Source organism: Lethenteron reissneri, unplaced genomic scaffold (genome assembly GCF_015708825.2).
Source record: "Lethenteron reissneri isolate LAM-NWPU_2019-01 unplaced genomic scaffold, ASM1570882v1 scaffold_1640, whole genome shotgun sequence".
NCBI lineage: Eukaryota > Metazoa > Chordata > Hyperoartia > Petromyzontiformes > Petromyzontidae > Lethenteron > Lethenteron reissneri.
In genome coordinates, this window is record NW_026891378.1 from 666517 (window position 1) to 685268 (window position 18752).

General features: G+C 49.8%; 1 protein-coding gene across 1 annotated transcript in view; it reads left to right on the forward strand.

Annotated features, from left to right (window-relative positions):
* Positions 1-18752, forward strand: part of LOC133339061 (uncharacterized) — a 254530-nt gene that overhangs the window by 193196 nt on the left and 42582 nt on the right. The window lies entirely within an intron of this gene.

Here is an 18752-nt window from a genome sequence, read left to right on the forward strand (position 1 = left end):
TTTGGGAGGGGGTGATGTTTTTTAAAACGGCAAGCCAAAGCAAAAAAAAGGAAGGGGCTGCATTTTCTTGTTGAAAAACGTGCCTCCGTGTTCAACCCATGATATGCTAGACCGGGTTCGGCTTTACTACGCCTTCACATCCCCGACGCCCAGTCACGTCTCTGCTCCTCTTCTCTTCTGGCTCCCCTCCATTGGAACAAACTACCACTGCACATCAAAAAGGCAACTTCACGAGCCATGTTTCCGTTCCTCACTTAAGACTCATATCTTTTTCAATATTCTATCCCTCTACCCCTTACTAGCCTCGTCCTTAAAACCTTAACCATCCTCCTAACCACGCCAGTGCTACCTTTTCTTATCATTACCCTCCAGTACGATCCTCCCCCTTCCTAACCTCACCCCTCTCCCTTTCCCTATCATCACCCTTCCTACACATCCCTTCTCCTCCCCAACACTCGAATCCCATCCTTTTTCCCCACCAGCCAATAACTAATGCACCATGTATAATTCTTGTAAAGTGCTTTTAAATCATCGATGAGAACTACTGTATATACAGCATCGTATCACTCGCTTCTTTTCTGACTACAGAATCTGCAAAGCCATCACCCCCAACCGTGAAGAAGGAGCCATCTGAGGATCCAATCAAAACCATCACCTTGCCATACATAGCAGGAGTAACCAAAATACTTTAAAAAGTCTTTAACAAACACAAGCTCCAGGTCTGATTTAACACAGTACATAAAATTAATGATCTGATACCATCTGTGAAGGACAAGGTCCTTGACATGCAATATCTCGGCAGCTATAAACTAATCTGTATCTGTGGCAGCAGTTACATTGGGGAAACGAAGCGACATGTCTTGGACCGTGTTCGTGAGCATAAGACATGCAATATCCCGGTGTCTACAAACCTCCAACAACAACGAGTCGTGTAGCTGATACTATGGGGCCGTCCATAAATGACGTCACGCGATTTCGGACTATTTTTGACCCCCCCCCCTTCGTCACATGGCGTCACAAAAAGTCAGACCCCGCCCCCCTCAAATAGGACGTCACAAAGCTCTGCCCCCCCCCCTAAAATAAAACATGCTTCAAATCGCTTTAAACTATTGTCATTGTAGTGCGTATTTAATGTGGCGCTACACTCTGATGTTGTAGGAGAAAATATGTATTTAAAAATCTATTTAATTAAGTAGAACGTGTTGTCTATATTTATTTAAACTTGCGCATTTTGATGTGACGTCACATTTCTAAAACCCCCTCCTCATCACACATCGTCACAAATGTTTGACCCCCCCCCCCCCCCAGGTGCATGACGTAATTTATGGACGGCCCCTATGCCCTTAATCAATGACCTTCAAGTAAAGTATGCAACGGATTAGCAGACTGCACTTGCAATCTCGACGCTGCCGGTTTGATTAAGTTTTCCCCTGCAGCAGTTGAATCAAATGCTTGGCCAGTGTCCTTAAAATAATCTACCTGCCATCTCCGGGGCGGTGGTGGTGAGCAACCCAAAAAGTAACGCGACAAGCAATTTTCTTATATTTAAGTTTAACACGAAATAAACCCCATCAATTTTCTGAGAGCTGCAATAAAAAAAGAAGTCAAATTATATAGCTCTGTACATAACACAGCAGCAGCAGATACTCAGGATAAAAATTATGATATTATAAATATCCATCAGAGGTTTTTTAGGGTGAGATCGTGTAAATACAAATCTGCCTTTAAACTCGCCACCACCCGACACCGCGCCACATTGATTCCTAATGCCGCGTTGCAAATCACCATTGGGCTTATTAGAACGTTCAATATTCATCAAAAGCAATCAGAAGGGGTTTGGTTTTTGTTGTTGTTTTTGCTTTGAAATTACAGTTCAACTCTCAATTGGCCACGTGCGGTTTTTCCGATTTGCAGATTAACCGTGCACCAGGGATGCTGACGTCCATTAATAACTCATGGGATTTCCCTGGAGATCAAATTAATCATCTAATAACAGTTACGCATTGTCAATCACCTCCCCCACAGTACAGTAGTTGCCATATATTTACAACAGTGGGCAGAGTTTCGTTTTTTGGTTCATTAACAAAGTCAACTGCATTAGCTTAAACATAATTTATTCCTGTATTAGTGTTTTTTGGCATAGAGATCCGCGGAAAATTGATATATTTTTGGATCCACAATTTTGAATTATCCGTGCGCGTCTTCCCCGTCGTTTGCCCAGATAATCGAGAGTCTAACAGTATAGTGACGAGAGCCACGAAGAGGTCCTTAAAGAGCTGCATATAGCTCCGGAGCTACAGGTTGTCTACCCCCTGACCCATCCTCTATCAAATGAGTACACGACAGTCGTTGGGCAGGTTGCTTATTAGCTGGTTAAACTGTGCGTAGCCCATATATTTTCTTTAGAGACGACCTGGCCAGCGTGAGAAAAGCAAGCAGCATATCCATTCTATAGGGACCGAGGATGTCTCGAGCCAGTGAGAAATAAGTCACAATAGCCTTTCGGCCAGCTGTGGTGAGATGTTAACTCCCTCCCCTGGTATGGAGGAGGTCGTGGGTTCGATACAAATCCTGATGCCTGCTGCTGTATATTTGGAGTTTGTGTGTCTCTTCCCCAGTAGTTGAATGGATTTTTCTCCGGGTCCACACAGTTTTTCCCCTCCACATTTAGAATCAACATTACGTGTGGAGAGGATTTGGCTGCTGCTATAAATTTCCACGTAACAGTAAGCCATCACTTCACTGAGCTATTATTTGCGATGGCCAGGTCGCGTCTGAAAAAGAGCTACATAGCTCAGTGGGGCCTTAATACCTGATAAAATAAATTAAAAAGATGAGTAGTAAATGACAGTGCTGCATATTTAGCTACTTGTGGGAAAAAAACCCTAGACCAGACTTAACCAGATGCAGGCAGCCATTATCTTATCAGAATCACACAGACACGTGAAATGTACAGACATTGCAAAATGGGTTCATTGGAAAAGTTATGAAGGAACCCCCATCGACTCACGAAATCACCTCCTCTATATATATGAAGTACCCGTCGAGGACGCTTGACAACGGAGTTGAGGCACACGTATATTTATTTAACAAGTTGCCAGTACAGGACAGCACTAGAGGGGGTAGCGGCCCCCTCACCCGTATAACTCAGGGAATACCCCTAGCTATCCATAGCCTATCCCCTGAGTCCTCCACTAAGAGCTAGGGGAGGCTGTCTGGCCCGACACTGGTAATCGGGCTTCGGTACCCGGAGTCCCAGAGCACTGGCTCTGGTTCACGGGACCACGCCGCTGGCTCGGGCCTGATCCCGTGGGGCCCTGATAAGGGCGGCGATCAGGGGGAGTCCAGGGCTCTAGCTACGACGTCTTCCGACTTCTTAGCTTAACTATAACATAACTGACTAAGCCCATATAACGACCCCTTTTATACCCGACCCTCCTTGAGGGGCGGGGCCCCGGGGGATCGTAACGCCGAACCAGCCCCCCCCAGGGTGTCTGGCTCGGACGTCGCAGAGGGCATCTCCCTGTGCACACACGTAGCCCCGCCTACTGTGTTTCTTTCCCATAGGCTGCCATGCATAACGGCCCTCTATCTAACATCCCTACATCACTCCCCCCCACATAGCTCGCAGCCGTCCCGGCTGCAACAATTTAACCAACGAATTCTTTACCCCTTGACCCCCCCCCCCCGTGTGCCCCATTTTTTCATTAAACAGAACGAGATTTGAACAACAATACTAACAATGCCCCTAAAGGGAGAACAAACCGACGCGCCCCCCCCCCGAATAAATACGAAATCCGTAGAGGCAAGGTATGTACATTTTCCGGAACCCTCAGCGCACACACAACACGCACACAAGACACACACACACCCACAGCCATAATACAACAACGCGCCAAGAGCGCCACGCGACCGCGGCGCCCAGTAACCATAGCACACGAAAGTGTACAAGAAAACGGCAAAAAAAATAAAAAAAAGTATTTTCTCATTTTCGTTTCGTTTCCAGTTCTTCTTCGCGTTCCAGTGTTTTATAAGAGTCTGCGCATCTTAGCGCGCGTCCTTGCCGCAGGCCCGTCACAAGGGCCAACCTCAGATGGCGGACCACTCGGTGGCCGCGGTCCCATCCGAGGCGAGTCCGCAATTGGAGCGGCGGGACCCTTGGCATCCCCCGTGAGGGACGTGCGCGAGCCCGTCATTCCGGGAGAACCTGGGGGCGGGGCAACCGGCAAGACGTCAGGCGAGATCAACAGAGGCGGACCCTCCGGGTCGGTCGACCCCTCACATGCTTGGCCCTGCGCGTGTGGAGCAGAGCCCCGCACCGCAACGAAGGGTTTTAGTCTAGAGGGGTGAACGAACCACCGGCGCCTCCCCCACTTGATACGAACGCACTGCGGTCGCAAAACCTCGACCACCTCGACGGGGCCCCGCCATGGCCGTACCAGTTTCGAGGAGGTCGCAAGCGGTACCTGGGGACAGTGCAGCCATGCCCTGTCCCCTGGCTTCCACTGCAGCACGTGCGCGCGCGCGAGTCTGAGGCGCTCGTTCGCCTTTTGGCGCATGCGGGAATTGAGCATGGCAGCGTCCCGCGCCTCAGTTAGCTTTTGAAGGTTAAATTTAACGTGCTCGTCCAATTTTATCTTACCTAGAGGCGCGGGGATCTGCAGCTGCGCCCGAACAGGTGGGTCATGTTCGCGGCCATACATGAGAAAGAAGGGTGAAAATCCCGTGGCAGCATGGGGGGCCAATCGATATGCTGCCAGGACCCCTTGAATTTGCAAGTCCCAATTGGTCTGTGACTCCGAAACCAGGTGCGACAACATAGACGTGATGGTACGATGCAGACGCTCGACCATCCCGTCAGTTTGTGGGTGATAGGGAGAGGTACGAATCTTTTTTGTACCTAGGAGATCACAGACTTGTTTGAGGAGGTTCCCGGAAAAATTTTTACCCTGGTCGGTCAGCAGCCGCTCCGGAGCACCTTTGTCCATGACGTAGCCTTGGACAAAGGCGTCCACGATGGCTGCTGCCGACTGATTTGCCAGGGGCCAGGCCATAGGCCAGCGTGTGAAGTATTCGACCCCTGTTAGCAAATATCTATTGCCCCTAGGGGTGGCGGGAAACGGCCCCAGGATATCCAACGCCACGAGTTCGTTCACCCTGGAGACTGTGATGGACTGCAACGGCGGGTTCGACTCCCGAGCTGGTGGTTTGCGTTGCGCACACCGGGGGCATGCTGCCAGCAGATCCGTGACATCCCGTGTCATGCCCGGCCAAAAAAAATCCAGCTGGAGCGAGGCGAGGGTCTTTTGGGTACCCAGGTGGAGGAGGCGCTCATGAGCAGCCCACACCACCTTACCCCGTAACCCCTCAGGAACTACCAGCCGGTGACGGTGGGATTTACCGTCCCAATGCATGAGCAAGCCTGCGTGTATTTCCCAAATGTCTGCATCACCCGTCCCACACCCCCTCTCTCTAGCGCGACGACGCAGCGCGAGGAGGGAGGCGTCCTCCATCTGGAGGCGTCCCCACTCAATCACAGGCAACCCAAGCAGGGAATCCCTTCCCTGTTTCCCGATCTCATCGGGGAGCGATGTGTCAACCTCGGCGGCGGCCGCCAGGACTGGAACCGTCATGTCCCCAGCTGGCTTGCAACGCCCCGACCCCAGGAGGCATGCGCATTCGGAGGTGGTTGGCATGCGCGACAGAGCGTCCGCATTTGTGTGGCGAATGCCCTTACGATAGGTGGTGTCAAAATCGAATTCCTGGAGGACCTCCAGCCAACGGGACAATTGTCCCGATGGCTGTTGAACCTTCAGGGCGTACTGCAGTGCCGCATGATCCGTACGGACAGTGAAATGCTGACCGTACAGATATGGGCGGTACTGTTGGATGAAGAAAACAATTGCCAACAGTTCCCTACGGGTGACACAATATTTTTGCTCCGCTGGAGACAACACCCGACTGCCGTACGCAACCACCCGTTCCACGCCATCAACCACCTGGGAAAGCACGCCTCCGATACCTGTGTTGCTCGCGTCGGTGTCGAGCAAAAATGGCCTTGAAAAATCGGGGTAAATCAAAGGAGGAGCCCTCACCAATGCATCCCGAAGGGAGCAGAAAGCTACTTCCTCATCCCGACCCCAGTGGAACCGAACCCCTTTCGATGTCAAAGCATGTAGGGGTTTAGCAATTGTAGCAAAATTAGGGACGAACCGTCGGTAATATGAAGCGAAGCCAATAAAACTCCTCACCTCTCCCACCGAGGTCGGAATTGGCCAGGAGCTGACACACTGCGTTTTGGCGGGATCGGTAGCAATACCCGAGCGCCCCACGATGTGCCCCAAATAACGCACTGACTCGCGAAACAAATAGCATTTTTGGGGCTTAAATTTCAAATTAGCAGCCCGCATCCTTTGGAAAACCGCCCGCAGCCTCTGGAGATGTTCGTCAAAGGTTCTTCCAAAAACAATCACGTCGTCCAAATAAATCAGGCACGATTCCCATTGCAATCCAGCCAAAACCAATTCCATCAATCGCTGGAAGGTTGCCGGCGCTGAGTGTAAGCCCATCGGCAACCGGTTGAATTGGAACAGGCCGTGCGGTGTACGGAAAGCGGTTTTAGGTTTCGAGTCATCGTCCAGAGGAAGCTGCCAGAATCCCGAAAGTAAATCTAGCGTGGAGAAGAATCGCGCTCCCGCCAAGGCGTCCAGCGATTCGTCCATCCGTGGGAGCGGGTATGCGTCGGCAACCGAAACCTTATTAAGGCGACGGAAATCTACGCAAAACCGCAACGAGCCATCCTGTTTCTTAACCAGGACAATCGGTGCTCCCCAAGGGCTGGTAGAGGGAGAGATAATGTCGGCGGCTAACATGTCATTTACAGCCGATTTGACATGTTCCTTTTCGGCGGGACTCAACCGAAAAGGATTTTGGCGAATAGGCGCGCTGTCACCCGTGTCAATATGGTGACGCAGCAGGTGAGTACAACCCAAATCGTATTTATTCCGACTGAAAACGTCGGAAAATTCCTTTAGCAGCGATCTAAGCCGTTGGCGCTCTAAATTGGACAGGTTCGTCGATCCCGCACAAAGCGCGTCGAGCCACCCTTCATCGCCGTCCGAATGCGGGTGCGTCCGAGCAGCAGTGTCAATGTGGTTCACGGCAGGTTCCTCGCAGGGCACCGGCGTCGCGTGAGCGAGCACAGTCCCTTGGGGAACCACTACTGTCTGCGACCCGACATTGAGGACCGCGATGAAGGGATCCTCGTCCCCCCTTACGATGGTCTGGGCCGGAATTAAATGAGGCCCATTAACCCCGGCCCTAGACGGCCCCAGCACAACACCCTGATCCCCAACACCTTTAGCGAAGGGCCTACGAAGTTTAAGAGGTACCAGCATTTGTGCCCCCGGCGGCACACGCACTGTTTTTACGACGAACGCCGGTACCGTCGCGAACGCCGTCCGAGTCGCTACAGGGGAAGGCAGGAACGCCATACGTCGCCCCGACGGAAGCTCAATGCATCCTTGGTCGATCAAAATACGAATTGGCATCCTGCCCAAGAAGTCCGTCCCCAGCAGGCACGGAACCGCCAGCGAGGAGGAGACAAAAATCGGCCCCGACAATTTGATGTCCCCGATAGAAATTTGCGCTCGAATCTGTCCCACGATGCCGAGGGAGCCCCCGTTAGCGGCATAGAAAGGGACATTAACCGGTAGCAGAGGACGGCTCTGCACCGGTAGGATATTGTAAATTAGTTCCGAAATAATTGTCGCCGATGCCCCTGTATCGACTATGATGCGTACCTCCACCCCATCAATGTAACCGACCACGGCCGACGATCCCGACGCCGCGGCCACCACGCGATGGGCCAACACGGACCACCGCTCGGGCTCGATTTGAGTCCCCGCAGTGATCCGCGCCGGTCCATCGCAGCGCCCCACCGGCCCCCCGTTCGTTACGGTGCGAGAGTGTGCGACAGGTGGGTGCGTTGGCCAAACATGTGAGGTGCCGCGACTCGCCGGATCATGGTGCTGGAGCTTGGGAGGAGGAAGAGGAGGGTCGGCGTCCCGTCGAGGCGTCGTCCCCCGCTGTCGAGGAGAACGGCACCCCGAGGCGACATGGCCCCGGATGCCGCAGTTGAAGCACCGCGGGAGCGCCGATGGAGACGATGGACGGTCGAACCGCCTCGCCCCGTCTCGACCCGGCCGCGCCCCCGTCGTCTGTTGCCGTCGATGGTCGACGGCATAAAGTTCTTCTGACGGAAGGGTGGCTGCAGCCACCGCACGCCCAGCCGATGCCCTGTTTGCCTTTCGCCGCTGCTGCAGAAGATTGGCGTGGAGGAGTCGCGCAGCCTGGAGGGAGGTCATTTCTGCATCCCCTTGTGCGATGACGACGATGTCGAGGTCGTCCGCCAAGAGGAGGATCTTCTCCGCTACCATTGCGTCCACGCCGTCGTCGTCCATGCGGGGAAAGGCTGTTTTTGCCAGCGCCAGAAGACTTGTCCGGAAAGCCAGAGGCGACTCTTTTTCACCCCGCCTGCGGTCGTAGAACTGCTGACGGCATTCGGCTGAAGGTCCATAGACCCCGGCCAGCAGCTGTAGCGCCATTGGTAGTGTAGCCCGCTTTTCCTTTGGCGCCGACGTGAGTGCGGCGAGCGCGTCCCCGTCGAGGAGCGCCGGTAGCGCGCAAAGGGCCTCCTCGTCGGACCACCGCGCCATCTCCTGATGGGCGAGGAAGCGTCGCCGGAAGCCCCCCCAGTCACCCTCCGCACCGATGAATTCTTTCAGCGGGGGCAGTCTTTGGTGAAGCGCAGCGGTCGATGTGGACTCCCGCAGGTTGCTTTCACCTCCTTTTGGCGGTGCCTCGGCGCGACTGGCCGATGGCATCGCCTGTCGCGGCAGCGATGACGCATCCTTCGGCTGTGATGACGCTGCAGCCCCGGCGACGGCGATGTCGGAGCCGATGTCTAAGCTGGCCACGCCCCGAACAGCCGCGGCGTCCATGGCGGGAAATTCAAAATTTGAAGTCGCTGAAATGGCGGGAAAGTGCTCCGGCCGCCGGTTCTCCTCGCCCTGCGGTGGACCACCGGCCCCCAACCGCGTAATGCCTTCCAGTGTGGCGGCAGCGGCATAAAGTAGCTCCGCCAACCGTTCGTGAGCCAGTCGTAGTGCATCCGGCTGCGGCCCCTCTCCATGCTGACGTCCCGGTGAGAAGGCGCCAGGCTCCGGCTGCACCCCATCTTGTTGCTCTGTCTCGGGCTCGGCGATTTCCGCGGCGTCCTCCTCTCGTGGTACCCTGGTCCGAGCTGTATGGCGCGTTTCCATTTTTACCACTTCTGACGCCAGATGAAGTACCCGTCGAGGACGCTTGACAACGGAGTTGAGGCACACGTATATTTATTTAACAAGTTGCCAGTACAGGACAGCACTAGAGGGGGTAGCGGCCCCCTCACCCGTATAACTCAGGGAATACCCCTAGCTATCCATAGCCTATCCCCTGAGTCCTCCACTAAGAGCTAGGGGAGGCTGTCTGGCCCGACACTGGTAATCGGGCTTCGGTACCCGGAGTCCCAGAGCACTGGCTCTGGTTCACGGGACCACGCCGCTGGCTCGGGCCTGATCCCGTGGGGCCCTGATAAGGGCGGCGATCAGGGGGAGTCCAGGGCTCTAGCTACGACGTCTTCCGACTTCTTAGCTTAACTATAACATAACTGACTAAGCCCATATAACGACCCCTTTTATACCCGACCCTCCTTGAGGGGCGGGGCCCCGGGGGATCGTAACGCCGAACCAGCCCCCCCCAGGGTGTCTGGCTCGGACGTCGCAGAGGGCATCTCCCTGTGCACACACGTAGCCCCGCCTACTGTGTTTCTTTCCCATAGGCTGCCATGCATAACGGCCCTCTATCTAACATCCCTACATATACACAGCAGGGGGACTGTCAATACACTTCACGTCGAAGGTTGATATTCACACCTGGGTCGTTAAGGTAAGTGTTTTCGGGTTTTGTGCGATATCTTTTGCATATCGTAACATAAATGTAATTCGAATGGTCATTTAAGGAACGCAGAAACCTGCTTATGGCATCTCTTATTTGCATTGCCACGTTTCGTCACGCTGCTTTCATTCAACGTATTTTAAGGTCTCTCTTGAAGTGGTTGAACTCGAGGTTTATTTTTTTGTTATCCAGTTTTCGGGTTGAAAATTTCATGCGACAGGACCCTCTCTGATCTATAAACCCATCATCATGCAAACTCCGCTCATCCTCCCAGTAGGAGCAGGAGCAGCTTTCCGTGAACCGTTGAACAAGACGGTGGTCTCCGCATCATGGCACGGCGCTTTCAGATGCTGTTCTGTGTGCCTATCTGGAACACTGCTCTTCCTTTTGAAGGATAGATTGACAAATAATTTCTTTAAAACTGCTTGTATTTATTTTGCTGTCCTTCCCCCCCCCACACTTCCGATTAGCAGTGGTTGGCTACCTACGGTGTGAAAAAAGTTCGGTATTCGCGAGGCCGTGGGTTCGATCCCAGACCCTGAAGATGCCTGTTGTTATATATTTCAAGTCTCTTTCTCTCTAGCCACATGGAGGTGTTAATTACCTCGCCTGGTATGCAAGAGGTCGTGGGTGTCTCTCTCTCTCTCCCAATGGTGGGCCCTGCGTGGATTTTTCTCCGGGTCCTCCCATTTTATCCCTTCACAATTAAAATCAACATCAAGCACTTAGAGTACTTGGCTATACATTAACAATGTGATGATGATATCAGCCAATTCGTTGACCTGCTATAATTTGTTGTGGCAAGGTCATTTATGAAAAAAGAGCTGCATAGGTCAGTGGTGTCTTACACCTGATAAAATGAAAATAAAACAAACCTCAGCACGATTCCTGGCCATGGCTAACAATACAATATCTGAACACGCCCTGAGCCCCTCGTAAAGGAGCATAAACCATCATCACCCGACCTCCGGTCATCCTAAAGTAGACTGTTTCTTATGTTGCCAGGTAAGCCCCCAACGAGGTATGTAGCCTATTTTTCAGAAGCGACCTAGCTATCACAAATGATAGAAGTGGCAGATCGACCTGCATCCACCGTTGTTCCCAATTCCTGAAATCACGGAAATCGACGCCCGAATATGGTGCGGAGTTGGAGCCGTTCAGGTCTTACAATATCTGGACAGTGCCCTCTACTCTAACTGTGCCACTTGTCTTTAATTATCTCAACTTGTACATTTCACTGTCCTCCCTAGGCTGCCTGTTTCCAATCATCTCAACGTGTATGTGTATGGATTTAATGATTCTCTATACAGCAGAGGTGGGACAAAGTCATTGTTATGCAAGTCCAAGTCGAGTCTGAAGTCATCAAATTCATGACTCGAGTCTGACTCGAGTCCAAGTCACATGACTCGAGTCCACACCTCAGAGGTGGGACAAAGTCATTGTTATGCAAGTCCAAGTCGAGTCTGAAGTCATCAAATTCATGACTCGAGTCTGACTCGAGTCCAAGTCACATGACTCGAGTCCACATCTCAGCTATACAGTCTCCTACTGCCACCTGTTCCCTGCACACTGAGGAGTGAGATGCCCCTGTAGTTGTTACAGACTGTGCGGTCCCCCTTCTTAAAGAGGGGGACCACCAGGGCATCCTTCCAATACTGCGAGGCGGAGGGGGGTCTGAGCGACGCACACATACACGCATGCACGCACAGACACACACACACACACGAACACATACACACATGCACGCACACACATATATCATCGGTGTACTTTTCCGCATATTTGACATCTTACAGCTGCCCTGCAGAAGCGGCGAATTAACTTTTTTAAACAAAGCAAAAGTTATCTCTCGTTTAAATCTTAAAACCTGAAAGTATCACCGTGACTTGAAGCAATCTTTTTGAAAGGCGATCCCTTTGTGAAGGACTATGCAATCGTGGACTGTTTTAATATTTATTTATATTTGGGAGGGGGTGATGTTTTTTAAAACGGCAAGCTAAAGCAAAAAAAATCAAGGGGCTGCATTTTCTTGTTGTTGAAAAACGTGCCTCCGTGTTCAACCCATGATAAGCTAAACCAAGTTCGGCTTTACTACACCGTCACCTCCCCATCATTGACTTTTTTTTATTCACTATTTAAAATATATTAGATGTTTGAATATGTACCTATACAAATAATTTTTACAAGATTAACATTCAAATAAGTTCGATAAGAATAACTTTTTTCAATGCACACCATTTATTTGCATTCATAAGTAGAAAATAAATAATCCTGAGCCACAGAGCCAATCAGATTTGTTGTACTGATTTAAAAGTTGGTGGCTTGCGTAAAGAAAATGAAACGTATCGAAATGAAACTACCCACTTTTATTCAGCACATCAAAAAGGATTCATTCTGGGGTCAAAATAATTTATTTTCTATTTTTGTGGGCCAATAAGTGTGTGCATTGGAAAACTTGTTTTTTTACCTAATTTTTCTTATACTTCTGTCAACACAATCCTCTTACCTTCGAACTACTGTGGTGCTTGTCTTTTTTTTAGGCCGCCGGTTGGGAAAGAAAACAAACCATTTCCTTATTGTGCTAGACCAGTGGTTCTCAACATGTTGGGTCCCCGGATCACCGGTGGCTTGCGACGGTTGGTCCGCTGTGGATGTGATGGAAAGTCGATCAAACGATCGTTTTTTATATTGTGTGTGTGCCAATATTGGACTCTAGAGTAGGCTTTGGTTACACATTAGAGCGGAGATGTAAAGGTTGGCTTCGAAAGTGTGAAAGAAGTTCATCATGCATACAGATGTAATGACCGAAAAATTACCCCAAGCCAATATGCAGCCGAAAGGCAATTTGAAAGTAAACAGCGTTCTCCGATTGGCAGAAAAAGGCCTCTACGTTGATTGGTCGGGACAGAATCTTAAAGGAATTGGAGGTACAGTGATACCTCGGTTCACGAACTTAATTCGTGAACTGACTCTGGTCGCGAACCGAATTTGTCGTGAACCGAGGCACATTTTCCCATAGGGTTCAATGTAAATCCGGTTAATCCGTTCTGACCTTTTTTTTTGGTTTTTGAAGCTCAAAAATATGAAACAAATTACAATACACATTAGTACTGTACAGTATAGTAATGTATAAAGAGAGAACACTAACCTTGCTTGAGAGTACTTCAGTAAGCACTCAAACGGGTGAACTGTACAATACAGTAAGTACAGTATTGTACAGTACAGTATTACAGTACTGTATGTGCTAAAAAGCACACCAAAAAGCAAAAAGTCACTGAAAGTGTCTTCACAGTACTCACAGTACTTCTTTCTGTGTCTCTTCTTCTCTCCACGATCTTCCTACAGGAAGTCACGACCATGTGACAGCCTGGAAATAGCATTAAAATGGCCGCGGCTCCTGTTCGTGAACCGAAGCGGAGTTCGTGAACCGGAGCATATTTTTATGAACTTTTCTGTTCGTGAACCGAGTTGTTCGTGAACAGAAGCGTTCGTGAACCGAGGTATCACTGTATAAGGTTTGAATGAGAAATTGAAAAACAGACTCCGTTAGAGGGGAAGAACAGAGATTGGTTAAAGGTAAAAAAAACAAGGACAAGAAGGTTTGAGAAAGGGGACTGAGGAATCTATAAGGGGATTAGCACAAGGAGTGGAGACGTTTGAAGGAAGATACAAGCTGGAAGACGAGCACGAAGCCTAGGGTCCTGTTATGTGTCAGTGTCCAAAAAAAATTGGCTCTTACTACTTCATCGTCCAAGTCGTTACATACAATGAGGGAAAAAAGTATTTGATCCCCTGCTGATTTTGTACGTTTGCCCACTGACAAAGAAATGATCAGTCTATAATTTTAATGGTAGGTTTATTTGAACAGTGAGAGACAGAATAACAACAACAAATTCCAGAAAAACGCATGTCAAATATTTTATACCTTGATTTGCATTTTAATGAGGGAAATAAGTATTTGACCCCTCTGCAAAACGTGACTTAGTACTTGGTGGCAAAACCCTTGTTGGCAATCACAGAGGTCAGACGTTTCTTGTAGTTGGCCACCAGGTTTGCACACATCTCAAGAGGGATTTTGTCCCACTTCTCTTTGCAAATCTTCTCCAAGTCATTAAGGTTTCGAGGCTGACGTTTGGCAACTCGAACCTTCAGCTCCCTCCACAGATTTTCGATGAGATTAAGGTCTGGAGACTGGTTAGGCCACTCCAGGACCTTAATGTGCTTCTTCTTGAGCCACTCCTTTGTTGTCTTGGCCGTGTGTTTTGGTTCATTGTCATGCTGGAATACCCATCCACGACCCATTTCCAATGCCCTGACTGAGGGAAGGAAGTTCTGAGCCAAGATTTGACGGTACATGGCCCCGTCCATCGTCCCTTTGATGCGGTGAAGTTGTCCTGTCCCCTGAGCAGAAAAACACCCCCAAAGCATAATGTTTCCACCTCCATGTTTGACGGTGGGGATGGTGTTCTTGGGGTCATAGGCAGCATTCCTCCTCCTCCAAACACGGCGAGTTGAGTTGATGCCAAGAAGCTCCATTTTGGTCTCATCTGACCACAACACTTTCACCCAGTTGTCCTCTGAATCATTCAGATGTTCATTGGCAAACTTTAGACGGGCATGTATATCTGCTTTCTTGAGCAGGGGGGCCTTGCGGGCGCTGCAGGATTTCAGTCATTCACGGCGTAGTGTGTTACCAACTGTTTTCTTGGTGACTATGGTCCCAGCTGCCTTGAGATCATTGACAAGATCCTCCCATGTAGTTCTGGGCTGATTCCTCACCGTTCTCATGATCATTGCAACTCCACGAGGTGAGATCCTGCATGGAGCCCCAGGCCGAGGGAGATTGACAGTTCTTTTGTGTTTCTTCCATTTGCGAATAATCGCACCAACTGTTGTCACCTTCTCACCAAGCTGCTTGGCGATGGTCTTGTAGCCCATTCCAGCCTTATGTAGGTCTCCAATCTTGTCCCTGAGAGCTCTTTGGTCTTGGCCATGGTGGAGAGTTTGGAATCTGATTGATTGATTGCTTCTGTAAACAGGTGTCTTTTATACAGGTAACAAGCTGAGATTAGGAGCAATCCCTTTAAAAGTTTGCTCCTAATCTCAGCTCGTTACCTGTATAAAAGACACCTGGGAGCCAGAAATCTTTCTGATTGAGAGGGGGTCAAATACTTATTTCCCTCATTAAAATGCAAATCAATTTATAACATTTTTGACACGCGTTTTTCTGGATTTTTTTGTTGTTATTCTGTCTCTCACTGTTCAAATAAACCTACCATTAAAATTATAGACTGATCATTTCTTTGTCAGTGGGCAAACGTACAAAATCAGCAGGGGATCAAATACTTTTTTCCCTCACTGTATATGTAAAGACGCTCCTTGCAGACATCCATTTTCAGGGGAGTTGAGGCTTTATTTCTCCAAACGTATTTACAGTTTGATCATAACCACTGCTACACTGATCATGTCTATCTTCAGCCCCGGTGGTTTCCACTATGTTGATCTCGAATAGTCGGCCCGATGTCGTCCACCGATCGTCGATTAGTCCCCGAGCAAGCGCCGAGACTGCGGACCTCACTCCCCCTTTTACATACCCACTCGACCGCACCCCCATCCGACAGTGAGCCCCCCCCCCCCCACTTAATTATCACACGTGTGACAGTGCCTTACGGCCACGTGTTTTCAACCATCTCAACTCGCCCTTCTCGAACCTTCTCTTATACAGTCCCCTACACATATATACACACACAAATACAAACTGACTCGTCACATAGACCCATCGACTTATCACAGAAAAAACCCATAGACTCACCAGACAGAGACCCACAAGCTCATCGCGAATAGTCCCATAGACTCATCACACAGAGACCAATAGACTGAGCAAAGTAATTTTAAAACCGAGCGCAGCGAATGGCATGAGAAAGGTTAAGTCGAAGGTACAAGTGGAAGTAACTAAAATAAATGAAAAGTTAAGAGAATGGGTTTTTGTTTCAGTTTTTAGTTATGGAAAGGCGAGTAGGTTGAGTCTTGTACAGACCACGGAATGAAGAGATGCTGCAGAAGGAAAACAAAATAAACACACAAAGCAGTTGTACAGACATGAGCTTTCAATTTAGTACGGTGGTGTCGTGTGTAGTGTAGTGTATATTTGTGAAGTGTATGTGTACTATATAGTATTATAGTAGTGTAGTGTTTCGGTTAGTGGTGGATTGTATAGTGTAGAGTAGAATAGTATAGTGTACTAGATGTACTACTCGGCTTCGCCCGGGTCTTGGATCCACGACGCTAGGCCGCCTTTGTCTCCCCAGTGGCGATGTTCATACGCCACAGCAGTTACTCGTTTTGAGGCTGAGTCGACCTAGGGGAGGTTCAAATAATCGTCGCCGGTGGTGTCCGTGAGCGGGAATGGAACTCGGTTCGCCGGGTTCGTAGCGCAGCGTAGCGTTAACCACTACACCCACCGCTCCTCACACACCACACACGCACAGACACACACACAGACACGCAGACACACACAGACAGACACACACACACACAGACAGCACGCTAACCACTACACTACCGCTCCCCACACACCACACACGCACACACACAGACACACACACAGACACACACACACAGACACACAGACACAGACAGCACGCTAACCACTACACTACCGTTCCCCCTACACAACACACGCGCGCGCGTCCATAGCTACACATACACGCGCTTGCTGCAGACACACACGACTTTCAGGGTGCGTACGGCAGTAAACAACTGAAATAATACAGCGGCAATGCTGCGCGAGGAACGCCTTAGACCTGCAACACATTTGTGTAATGCGAGCGTAAAGACACAAACACATACAAACACATACACACACATACATGCAGACACACAGACACACACATAACACACATACATACACACACATACATACACACAAACACATACACACACGTACATACACACATACATACAGACACACAGACATACACATAAACACATACACAAAAACACACATACATACACACACACATACATACACACAAACACATACACACACATACATACAGACACACAGACATACACATAAACACATACACACATACACATGGGCCGGCTTCGGCCGGGACTTAGATCCACGACGCCCGGCCGCCTTTGTCTCCCCAGTGACGATGGTCACACACGACACCAGTTACGCGTTTGAGGCTGAGTCTACCTAGGGGAGGCCCAGGTCGGGTTGAAATAATCGTCACCGGTGGTGGCCGTGAGTGGGAATCGGCGTACGTGTTACAAATTGACTAACTTTACTTCATAACCAGGCTACAGTGTACATTATAGACTGGCAGTACACGCAGCCAGCTGAATAAGCAGGCTGCAGTCTACATAATAGACGGGCAGTACGCTAAACCAGCTTAATGACTATTTGTACAAAGAACATTTAAAGCATCGATTATAATAACCAGGCTACAGTGTACATTATAGACTGCCAGTACACCCACTCAGCTTCATAAGCAGGCTAGAGTGTACATGATAGAGTGGCAGTACGCTCACGGAGCTTAATAAGCAGGCTACAGTCTACATAATAGACTGCCAGTAGACTCAGGCAAATTAATAAGCAGGCTACAGTATACATTATAGACTGTCAGTACGCTCACCCAGCGTAATGACTATTTGTACAGTGACCATTTAAAAAATAGATTCTTGGCGCGTTGGGTTTAAAAGTAATATGATTTGCACACATTGTGTTGGGGGGGGGAGTGAAGAGTACGTGAAACTTTGATGAATTTACCTCAGAGTGGCGTGGTGGGTGTCGAGGCCTAGTAGCGTGCAGAGCCTCCGGCCTCGTCTAAATAGCCCACCCGGCAGAGGCAGGGTACGGGTGGTTTCCCCCCCCCCCCCCCGCGCTATAATAATAGTGTCTAATCGCTATTATTTTATTATGTACGTAGCCTATAATAGTAATAGAACACATTGGGGTGGGAGGGGAGTGAAGAGGACGTGAAACTGTGATGAATTTACCTCAGAGTCGCGTGTTAATGTGTGCGCCTATTTTTAACGGGAATTAAAAATGGCGACTGCGTCGCTAGCCGTTGCCAGGGGCAACCGCCGGACCAATCGTGTGTCGCAATGCAGGGGCAACCGCCGGACCAATCGTGTGTCGCAATGCAGGGGCAACCGCCGGACCAATCGTGTGTCGCAAATCCCTGACATTTCGTCCAATGAAACTGCGTATGGTCCGGAGACACACAGACACACAGACAGACAGATTCACGATTTTATATATATAGATTAGCCTTTTGCCTGTCCAAGGACGGGTGTATTGCAGCAAATCTGAAACTTCCAAGCGGAATGCAGACCGCGACGTGACATTCATTGCCTTAATGCGTGTGCAATTTGTAAGGGCGCGGTGACACAGATCTATTTCATTTTAAGGTTATAATCCCTTGTTCATCATGACGTCCTTTTTACTTTGTCTTAATAGCGTTACGGAGATCTGTGACGTGAGGGTTCTGCCTTTGTAGTTAGGGTTGTAAGTTGACGCCGAGGGGGGCGGAGGCGCCTCACCCCCCCCCCCCATGTGGAGTGACGTCAGCCGCTAATTATTAATTATTAATGGAGGTGGGGTGTCCATTTGGAGGACGTCCTCTTCATGGTTATTAATGAGGGGGGCTGTTCGATGTGGAGTGACGTCACCTGCTCATGTTTATTAATGAGGGGGGCTGGTCGACGTGGAGTGACGTCACGAGCAATGCACACAGGCATTATTG